This window comes from Cupressus sempervirens, chromosome 10 (genome assembly GCF_028749045.1).
Source record: "Cupressus sempervirens isolate cs-2001-9-10 chromosome 10, ASM2874904v1, whole genome shotgun sequence".
Taxonomy (NCBI): domain Eukaryota; kingdom Viridiplantae; phylum Streptophyta; class Pinopsida; order Cupressales; family Cupressaceae; genus Cupressus; species Cupressus sempervirens.
Window position 1 is genome coordinate 18,958,169 of NC_143127.1, and position 11,690 is coordinate 18,969,858.

The following is an 11,690-nucleotide window of genomic DNA, read 5'->3' on the forward strand; positions in this document are numbered from 1 at the left end:
GACTGATATTTCTATGGATTTCATTGAAGGGCTTCCTAAATCCGGTGGCAAGACAGTGATCTTGGTTGTGGTTGATCGTCTCTCGAAATATAGTCATTTTTGTGCCCTCAGCCACCCCTATACTGCCTCCTCTGTTGCACAAATCTTCATGGACCAGATATTTCATCTTCATGGACTCCCTTCTTCCATTGTCTCTGATCGTGATGCAACTTTTACCAGTCATTTTTGGACTGAACTGTTTCAGAAAACTGGCACCAAACTGAAGATGAGTTCGGGCTATCACCCACAAACTGATGGTCAAACTGAAATTGTCAATAAATGCTTGGAAACTTATCTTCGTTGCTTCACTTCCGAACAGCAACATCAGTGGGCCAAGTGGCTCCCTTTAGCTGAATGGTGGTACAATACCTCTTACCACACTGCCTCTAAAATGACTCCATATGAAGCAGTCTATGGTCAGGCACCTCCAGTGCTCCTTCCCTACACTCCCAACAGCTCACCAGTCCAGGCAGTTGACATAGTTCTCCGCAGCAGGGATCAGATTCTTCGTACCTTACAGGATAATCTTCACATGGCCCGTAATCGGATGAAACAGCAAGCAGATCAACATCGTTCTGAGCGCTCATTTCAAGTTGGGGATATGGTTTTTCTTCGTCTACAGCCATACAAACAATCCTCCCTAAAGCTGAAAGGGCGTCATAAGCTGGCCCCAAAATTTTATGGGCCTTATAAGGTTCTGCAGAAGATTGGTTCAGTTGCTTATAAACTGGCACTTCCTCCTTCTTCCCGCATTCATCCAGTCTTTCATGTTTCTTGTCTAAAGAAAGTTCTGGGTACCACTGTCAGAGCACAAACTACTCTCCCTGAAATGGATACGGAAGGATCCATTATCCTGGAGCCGGTGGCAATCATTGACCAGCGCACTCGCCAGCTTCGCTCTCGCTCCATCTCTGAGGTCTTGATTCAGTGGCATGGCATGCAACCAGAGGATGCTACCTGGGAACCCCTTCTTCAGATTCAACAACAATTTCCACACCTTAAGCTTTGAGGACAAAGTTTTTTTCTAAGGGAGAGGGGATGTTAGGAACCTGTGTGTTCCTTCTGTTTATTTTGTTAGAGTAGTGTTGTTGGACGCATATGCTTTGTAAGTCGTCCCGTGAGTATATTTTATTATCCCACATGCATAGGTAGTATTACTTTTCTAGATCGTACTCAGTATATAAGAATAGGTTGAGGCCCTTGATGGACACGGACGAATTTATTGTATTGAGCTTGCTCAAAGGAGGTTACCCCCTCGAAGTGGCCTGCGATCAGTAGATTCATTCTGAGTTCTGCTATCACTTTGTATTCTGTTATTTCGAGCATTCTCACGATTTTGCTATAAGGAGGTTCATCACAATATTCTAACCAAAACCTACTTCAATATTAATTTATGTTTATTTATTTTTATGCATTAGATTTAAGCTTAAGAATATTGTCCAACTTCTTCAATTGCATGAATTTATCGCTTAAACAAGATATATCAAACAATTTAATAATTAAAATTAATCAATTTAACTCTTTTTTTTTAAATATATATAATTTTATCTATATCTTATATATAATTAGTTGATAAATATCTTTAGTATGATAAATGTTTTTTAGGATGTCATCTAATTTTAATTTAGCATGATACTATAATGTTTATTTATATATTCTTTTACTATTTTAATTAATATATATCACTGCAGTTATATAATTTAATAATATACTAACTATACTCTGTAATTTAATTTAGTTTAGCACTATAATATTATTTTTTCATTACTATTTATTTGTTATTTTATTAAATTAAATACATTATATTTTAACAAAAACCTACTTCAATCAACCATAAAATCATGAAGGCAGGAACTTTGGCGCATGTGCCCCTTGTTTGTTGTTGTATCTCTAAGAATAATCATCAATATGTATTTGTTTATGATTAATAATCAATGTGAGTGTTGAGATTCAGTTAGTGGTGATGTGATCCACAATCTCTTTGTTTGATTGTTAAGACATACCAAATGAAATCTTCCCTCCGTTATATTTATAATTGAACATATGAGCTAGAAATTTAATGAATGATTTATGTCACTCAAATATATATAGAAGGGAAAATCAAATGGAGACCAACTTTTAAAATATTGGATATAATAGTGAGCTCATGAGAATCATATATAATGAGTTTCCCAGGTAATATTTTATAAAATAGATTAAATGTGATGTTTAATGCTTTATGGAGTGTTGGGAGAAGAGTCTATGACATCAAAAAATTATCATTATTTATCTATGAACACAAACACTTATAAAAATATATATTGATGTATGTGAACAAAGGAAATTAATTTGAGTTGAGACAAGGTTTTGTATATCCCAACGTCTATCATTAAAAGATACAAGTCACTATTATTTATCCATGAACGCAAACACTTATAAAAATATATCTTGATGTGTGCAAGCAAAGGAAATTAATTTGAGTTCATGTTAGAGTAATTAGATATTTCCTAATCAACTCTAGTCTACTTAAGCTTAATTTTAGGCATACAATAATTAATTCATTTATTAATTGTTATTATGCAACCTAGGTTAGACCTTTTTAGGGTTTTGATCTCCTTTATAAGGACGATCTCTCATTGTAAACAACTCATTGAGATTAATTTCATTGTTGGTTATAGCAATCTAATTGTTTGCTCATCAAGAATGTCTCATGTATGGATTTGGTAATTTCTGCCTCCATAGCTTTTTGCTTCTCTCTTCTGTGATAGGTGTTTGCATGTAGGTGATTCTTGGGAGATGTGAGGTTGGCCTTTCATCAACTTCAACAGTTCAAACAAGGTTTTGTTATCCCAACATCTATCGTTAAAAGATAGATTGGATAGAGTATGACAATATGGATGGTAAAACAATTTTAGAAGGGTGTTATTGTCATGTTTTGTTTGGGGTAGCTCTTAGAATAACCATTAATATTTATTTATTTATGATTAATTATAATTGGAGAGGGTGATAGTATTTTCTTGTTCATGTCATCCATAAGGATCAAGCTTCCAAATGTATATTAGCTCATGGATGGAGTTGGGATATATCCCTATATGATTTTGATGGAAGTGATAAATGTTAGCTTGTGATAGCTATGTATTAAGTACAACCCATCCTTCCTATACTAAAAATTTGAAATAATTTAAATAAAGATAACAAAAAAAATAAAATTGTAGGTTCTAATCATATTAAATTTTACAAAGAAGATAATCCAAACATATATATAATTAAAATCATATTTCATTCAATTTTAAATCTAATATATGTTTATTAAAAATTACAACATTACTAAAAAATACTTTTATGTGAATATTTCATAAATATAATAACATCTATTAAAAATAATTTATATTTATCATATTTAAATTATTTAAAAGTAACTTTATATATTATACCTATAAAAGAAATATTAAATGAATAATTACCTTAACTACAATTTAATTTAATAAAGAATAATTAAAGAAACGATGATTATCTTTTAATTCATTGTAGAAAAAATGTAACAACAAATAAGAAAAATGTATTTGTTACATAAATTATGATATCATATATTAATCAAAGTTAAAAACATTAGTTTTTGGTAAAGACTTGTAAAATATTTTAAAAAAAAAAAAAACCAATCTTATAAATCCACCATCTAATTATTTATTTTGAAAGAAATTTTGAGCTATCTTCATTTTATTCATTTAAATGGAAAAAAGATGGTATAGCTTAAAGAGCATTTGTGGCTGGCAGGAATGACGACCCTAGCAATCAACGTTTTGTGTGGAGAAATGGTTACAGAGATCAGCGCCAAGACAAAAAAAAACTCAAGGAATGTCAGAATAAACCCAAGTAGATCTCAAGTGTCATGGGGGAATCCTTATCTTCAGTCTTGGAGAAGATTTTTTAAGAAGTCAAAGGATCAATACGATGCATGGAAAAAATCTAATGGAAGAGATGCAAGTTTTTACAGAAAGAAAAGACTAGAGACTTTTGATATTGGATCTAGATTACCAGGAAGGGTGAGCAAAAATGTTCCAAACAATAGATTATCTAGTAGAATAGGGTTTGGGTGGAATGGAAGGGATGGGAAGCCTGGTCGGTATGTCACGAATCAGATCCATTACATCTATCTAGTGCCTAATAATTTTAAATTCAAAAATTATGGAGAAACAAGCAGCAGGCGAGATTCACACATAGAGACAAGAGTAATGCTTTAGAGGAAAAGGTATGTAATGTGTCAAATCTTAGAGAGATTCAAAGAGGCACTACATTTTTTATTAATAATCATGCACTGGAGGAATTGGTCAGTAGATTTAAAAATCTAACTTTCTTTATGAAATAGATGGGGTCATGGCCTGCAGTAACAAAAATGTAGGCATGGATTGATAGAAACTAGGGACAAAATATGACTTTGAAACTGCTCTCAAATGAGTTTCAAATGATCATATGCCCCTCAAAATTAGAAAAGGAAGACATTTTGAAGGGAGGGCCTTGCATGATAGATGGGAAAGGAGTGTACATCTATGATTGGCTCCTCAATTTCATAATTGATTTAGAAGAGATAAACCTATAAAAATTACCTTGGGAGTTTAAGGATGACGAAACCCTAAAGAAGGTAGGGGATTATTTTGAATCTTATCTTTCATATGAGGAGGTGGTAAACTCGAATAATTTTTATTAGTATAGAAAAATTCTGATAAGAATGCACGATTGCTATATGGTTCCTGTCAGTGTAAATAGATATTTACTATTTACACTTTACTTAAGTTTACTTAGTGTATTATTTTATTATTTTGCATTATTTTATTATTTATTTTTATGAGACACTTAGGAGTTTGTGTACTAATTTGAGTTGTCATGTTGGCAACACAGAAGTACACAACTCTAATTAAGCACATGGTGTCTACAATACTGGAGTTTGCATCATTCATTGAGTTGTCATGTAGACAACACAATTATTTGCACTCCTAATTTAACACATGTTGTCTAAAACACTAATTTGCGTGTTACACCATTGTAGGCTTATCCTCTCATCATCGCACTTACTTTCGTGCTTAATGGAGGATAACCCATATCTGGTGGACATGTACCTAGTTGTATGACTTATCACGTAGCTGATTCCAAGGCATTCTAGATGCATCTCAGAGGCCTTTATATACAAGCGCTTCTAGTGTACTTGTACATGGTATTGAATAGTATACAGTTATTTTGATCATACTTTGGTCTATTTTGTGCTTGTGTTTGAGTTCCTTGGTCTTGGGTGGATTCTGGCATAAGGCAAATTCTTACATGGTATCAAAACTGAGGGAGATACTCATCACATAATCATTGGAGACCTCGTTGCTTCATCTCTCAAAGGGACCCGATTCACACCCAAAACATCAGCAGTAATTGGGAGCGTCTAGAGGCAAAGTAGACCTCGTCATTGCATCCTGAACAAAGATTCAATGAAGATCAACTATAAATATACCTACCTTAGGCCATAGTTGACCATGAGACAAAAAAAAATTGCAAATCGAAACCTGAAGGCCCGATTTTAAAATCTGGTATGGTCATCATTTGATCTGTTAAATTCATTTTTAGAATCTATTAATTCTGCAATTTCTCTGTATTTTTTAGAATTATTTTTTCGAAGAGAAATTTTTTTTGCACAGGCACCGGATGTTAGAGTAAATAATTAATTATTAATTATTTATTCTATTTACTTAAGCTTACTTAGGTTAATGCATTTATTTAATATTTAGTATTTAGTTGTTGTAGTGATGGATTGTTGACAACACAGGAGTTTATTCCCTTCTAGCATGTTCCACCTTTTTGTGGAAGAGTGCTTAGTTGTCAACCTTATCTTCTACCACTTTTCAGCTTGTTCTACAAGCTTCCATGAGGCCTTTATATTTGAGCTCTCTCTTTGTATTTTCTCATTCCATTCTCATTGTAAATACAATTTCATTGTTTTGCAATATGTTCTCTCTCATGTTCATTTAGGGTTTTTCCAATCTCCACCTCTTCTTTTCTTAATTTCCCTACAACAAGTTATTTGCATGTAGGTGATCTTGGTGAGCTGCGGAGTTGGCTTTTATCAACTCCTACATAATATCAAAGCCTCCCTGTTGCTGCATCGTTGAAGGTTTTTTGAAGCTACGATTCGGAGACACAAACCCTTTTTTTCTTCAATCTGAGGGAAGAGCATTTTTTTGGAGCACTTTGGGCCCAAATGGACCCTACCATTAGATTTGGAAGGTCGTTTGCAGTTAGGATTCATATAAAACTTTTTGATTTTGGAGATAGAGCTCCTGGAGGCAAAAAAAAAAACTGCTTGCAGGCCCTTGCCATACGATCGTACGGGTGTACAATTTTTTCTTTTTTAAAATTTTGACACTCCACTATGACACCGCCCAGCAGCCACCGCGAGGCCACCCGCGCTCAACCAGCGTTGTGCCTGCGCCCCTCCACCGCCAGTTGAGTTGCTCGAAAGCCGCTCAGTCGGTGGCCCACTCCTTTAGCGACGCTTCTCAGCTCTCTACCACGGTGCCTCCCCAATCTGCCACTCAGCTGGGTTGTGCCACCTACAATTGCTCCACTCTACCCTTGTAACCACCGGAGGTACTTGCACACATGGAATCTTAGTCTGTTGTCACCTCATTTTATTTGGTATAGTCAGCACATTTTCTGGTTGACACGTGTCACGGGTGCCATGTGGCAAAGTCTGTACCTACCACATGGCCCTTTTTTGTCGCGATAGCCCCCAAGTCGTCAAATTTTTTATCTTAATTTGCTAACATTAGCATGACATCAGCAGACCTCTTGCACCTCTCTAGGGTCATTTTAGACCTATTTGTAATTTTTTGGCCATAACTTGAGCATACAAAAGTATTTTTTTGATCCAAAAGAAGCGCTAGAAAGCTGGTTTCAAGACAGAGACATTGGTGTAGGTATTTGTAGATTTTGATGCAGTTTTGTTGCTCTTTTTTTAGTTGAAGTCCAAAATTCTGTTTTTGACTCTAGCATGCATATCTTTTGCATCCCATGTCATTTTTTGGAAATCATTATATTTTCGGAAAGCTGGTCTTGTCATCTTTTTAGAAATGTGATCTTTTTCCTTAGATTTTGGCCCATGCTCTTTCTATCATGTTTTTGGCATTTTTGCTCTATGGTGGATATCTTGGGTGTTTCAGGTCTGAGGATCATTTTTCTGGCATGGTTTCTTTTGTTTTAGGTTGTACTATCTTTTCTATCATCTTTTTTCCTTTTTTAATCATTGTAGACATCATTTGTAAGCACTTTTATGTATACACACTGAGATAAAGTTCCACTTTTGCATTTCGGGTTCATGAACGTTGTTTTTGAGATAGTTGTACTTGCACTATTTTTATAAAGCACCATGGGGGGATAGTTGTTTGCTATTTTTGACCTTCTTCCTTTTGTTTTCCCATGTAGCATCAGTGTGACCATGTCTTTATAGGTGTTTGTACCTCTTCCTCTCTCGTCATTCTTGATTTTGTGTGTAGAGGATTTTGGCCTACCTTCTCAGTTACTTGTCATCTCACCTCGTCTGCATTAAGGGGGGGTTATGTTGTTCTAATGCATCCTTGGCTTGATGGTTCGATAGTGTTAGCCATGTATTCAATGGTTGATCCTATATATGAGGTGATTGGAGTGGCTGACTACCTATGCATTTTGGTGAGATGGATCATCAACCATATAGACACACTCGGTTTGTGCCTTCTTCTTCCTTGGAGGTTCTTCAAGTCAACAATTTCTTTCTGATGGTAGATTTTGCAGATTCTTCATGCTTCATGATGCTCTTCATGATCACTCTTTGTTCCTATTTTAGGGGACATTCCCCTAGTTCGAGGCTACTTCAGTTATTCACTAGGTTACCTCTTTTTGGGGGAGGGTTTTTCCCATGTGGTTTTCTCTATTTCCTCGTTTTCAGAGGTTGCATCACTTTGTATTGTACATGGGTACCTAACATGGCCTCGTTGGTGGGACCCATTCTGCATTTTCATCTTAGTTTTGTGAGCTTAAGGCATTCCCCTAAGTTGCACTTAAGGGGGGGGTGTTAGAGTAAATAATTAATTTATTATTATGTATTCTATTTACTTAAGCTTACTTACGTTAATGCATTTATTTAATATTTAGTATTTAGTTGTTGTAGTGATGAGTTGTTGACAACATGGAAGTTTGTTCCCTTCTAGCATGTTCCACCTTTTTGTGGAAGAGTGCTTAGTTGTCAACCTTATCTTCTACCACTTTCTAGCTTGTTCTACAAGCTTTCATGAGGCCTTTATATTCGGGCTCTCTCTTTGTATTTTCTCATTCCATTCTCATTATAAATACAATTTCATTATTTTGCAATATGTTCTCTCTTATGTCCATTTAGGGTTTTTCCAAGCTCCACCTCTTCATTTTTTGGTTTCCCTTCGATAGGTTATTTGCATGCAGGTGATCTTGGTGAGCTGTGGAGTTGGATTATATCAACTCCTACACCGGACAATCACACCTTGATCCTGCACAGTGCAAAATATTCTATAGGTATATTGTATTATCAACATCTAAATCAAGGGTCACACTTCGCAGAATATTCCTTTAAACCGATGGACAAGATCCCACATACCGACAAAAAAATACACTCTACCGGTCCGACCAACACAAACACCAAGTGGTTTGTTTATTTCACATTGGCATTCATTTCAATTTAAACATTGGTGGGCTTTCTTTCCCCATGCATTTGGAATAAAAGAAGTTAACTACCACTAGGGTTTTAAATTTCACTCACTAGAATATAGAATCTAGCATTTGTGTAAGCAAGGTTTCCAACCTGACGTGACATTTTTGTGCCTGCGCAGAGTACCCTCTTGCAACACGCATCAAAATGTGAAGCAACACTACAACATCTGAAATCCTTGCTAGTGTACCACGTGGTAGTAAAAGACCCTGCCATGCAGCGACCACAACGTCTGTGTAATAACCCAAATAGGTTATAACTTCTTCAAACACCAAAAATCTTTATACTTCAGTGGTTTGACATTTTGTCAAACACTTTGCAAGCAAGCTCTGATACCACTGTAATGACCCTCCTCAAATCTACCCTCAAAAAAATGCTGATGAAAGCTCAAGGAATTTCATCAAATAATTCACATGCAAGGGACGTATTATTGATATAGTATTTCAGCTAGCTTCAAATGACTTTTTCTTCAATTTGCATCAATGAGAATCTTGTGCTAGAAGACTACAATGGACTACACAATGACATAACATGAGTGTGCTACTAATTTTGACAATATTCAGTACGTATATATGATCTAAGCATGAGAAATGAACACCTACAGCCAACTGGCATTTTTACAAACAATTGGTATGCAAACTAACTAGCTGATAAATAATGATATTAAATTGCTTAAATGACACTAGCAACCATTATCTTCTTAATTGCAATGAAAAATACAATGCTCATGAAATATGGCCAAGACTTTGGCATTTACATGGATTACAAAATGATAATGCTAGTATAATGCACACTTACAGCTGAAAGCTTATAACACCCTAAAAAGCAATACTAACAAAAAAACCTGGTTGTAGATGGCTGTAACAATTTCCTTCAATGCTGCCCCTTCTACTTTGCTTTTTTTGAACTGCTTTTTCGGCCTGCTTTTTCGGTTCTACTTTTTCATACCCACTTTTTCAGCATACTTTTTTGGTTCTGCTTTTTCAGACTACTTTTTCGTATCTGCTTTTTCGGATTGCTACTATGTTGAATCTCAAGACCATATCTTTCAATGGCGTCAAGATTTTCAGCTTAAAGGGATTTCATCCTTCAAACTATTGAGACATAAACTCTAGAAAATTTCTCAATTTCTTTGATATTTCCAACCATGCCAAAATAGAAGCTCTTCCATTTCTTTTATAGTGTTCTCACACCGGCTCCATCCTTTGTTTTCTCAATGTGGGATAAAACATCACTCCCTTTTATGTAACTTATGTCTCCAATGTGTTATAAAATAAAGGGGACTCTTTTAATTTAAATATTTCCCACAAACTATAGTCTATGCATTAATAAAGTTAAATATTTAAATTTAACTTTATAAAATAGCTTTATCAATGCATAACAAATCTTATCAATGATAAACAAGTCTTCTTGCTGATTTTAAACAATTACCATCGACATACCGCTGCCACTGGATGTCCAACCATATCCAAGATGACTTACTATAAATAGTAAGTATGCCCAAAGTTGCCTCAAAACCCCTCAAAAGACCTGCAACTGAAACTATCTAGGCTAAATGGCCTCTAAGTCCCTTTAATGTCCTAGTTAGCCTACGGGACCGTGGGCAAATAGGCTAACGACAACATCATGCTATGAATGCTAAAAAGGGGACATTACAGTCCGCCCTTCCCAAAATTGCTTGTCCCCAAGCAATGGTCGAGCAACAACCCAATCAATCCACCTAGATCCCAAATGTAGTCATGAACTATACTGCTATTAGTTAACATAGGCTCCTACAACAACCTCTGAAAATTAACCAAGAGGAATCCATAATCAAATTGACAATTACAACTCAACCAAACTCCAAAATCACAACTGCCACAGTCAGAAACCCACAAGACACAAACTCTTAGAACATCAAAACCCAAGTAAAGTGGACAAATCAAGCTACCAACACAGTAAATACCATCAATGCATCCCACTGGCCTATACAAAATGTATAATGCAACTCTGCAACAATGGTGAACGCTCCTGAATGAAACTGCACCAAGTATGGAGAATCCACACATTGCACAACTCATGTAGTCAACACAACTTTGCAGATCACTGGCCATTGCCTCATAACCATAACTCCCATGCACCGCTAATGGTGAAAAGACATCACAAGATAAACAACAAGAAATGGAACCCAAACCAAATTTGTCTGCCATCAACTCCTCAACACAAGGATCAAATGCTAACTGATGTACATACCCTGCACTATAATGCTGATAAAAAGAACCAACCTCAATCAACAGCTCACCATGAACAAGTGATACAACCCACTGTGATTGATCACCAGTTAAGTCAAGAGATGTCATAGCCAAAGGCGTAGAATCAATAACAACAACTGCTGAAGCATCACTCCCAAACTCCTGCTCTAAGTCATGTATTATCAAGCTGTCAACCGCAAAACCTATTGCCATGTCATGCCCATCACAACTCTCATCCCGAGGCATCAAACTGTCCCATAACTGATGACAAGCACTAGGAACCAAAGTACATCTCTATATCATCATCTCATCAACATGGTCATCAAAGGTAAATTGATGAGCATATCTCACAGTGTAATGCCGATAGAATGCGTCAATCTTAGTCAGTGGCTTAGACTACAATCGATCATTAACCATGTTGGAACTGACTACTACCTCCGAAGACATCACCAAGATAGTAGTATTACTAGCAGGAACCATGCCAACTGCCGGCTCACCAATATCACACATGATCTTTGATACAACATCTCTAGTCTTCATGCCATCAGTAATAGAGGCCACCATCATGTCAGGCATACCACAACAATCTGCTGCAGCACCCAACTCAACTGATCCTGACTCTAGTGGGAACAAACCCGATATGCCAATGTTAGTATCAAGGATAGATGCATTCCCATCTCTAGTGTCTT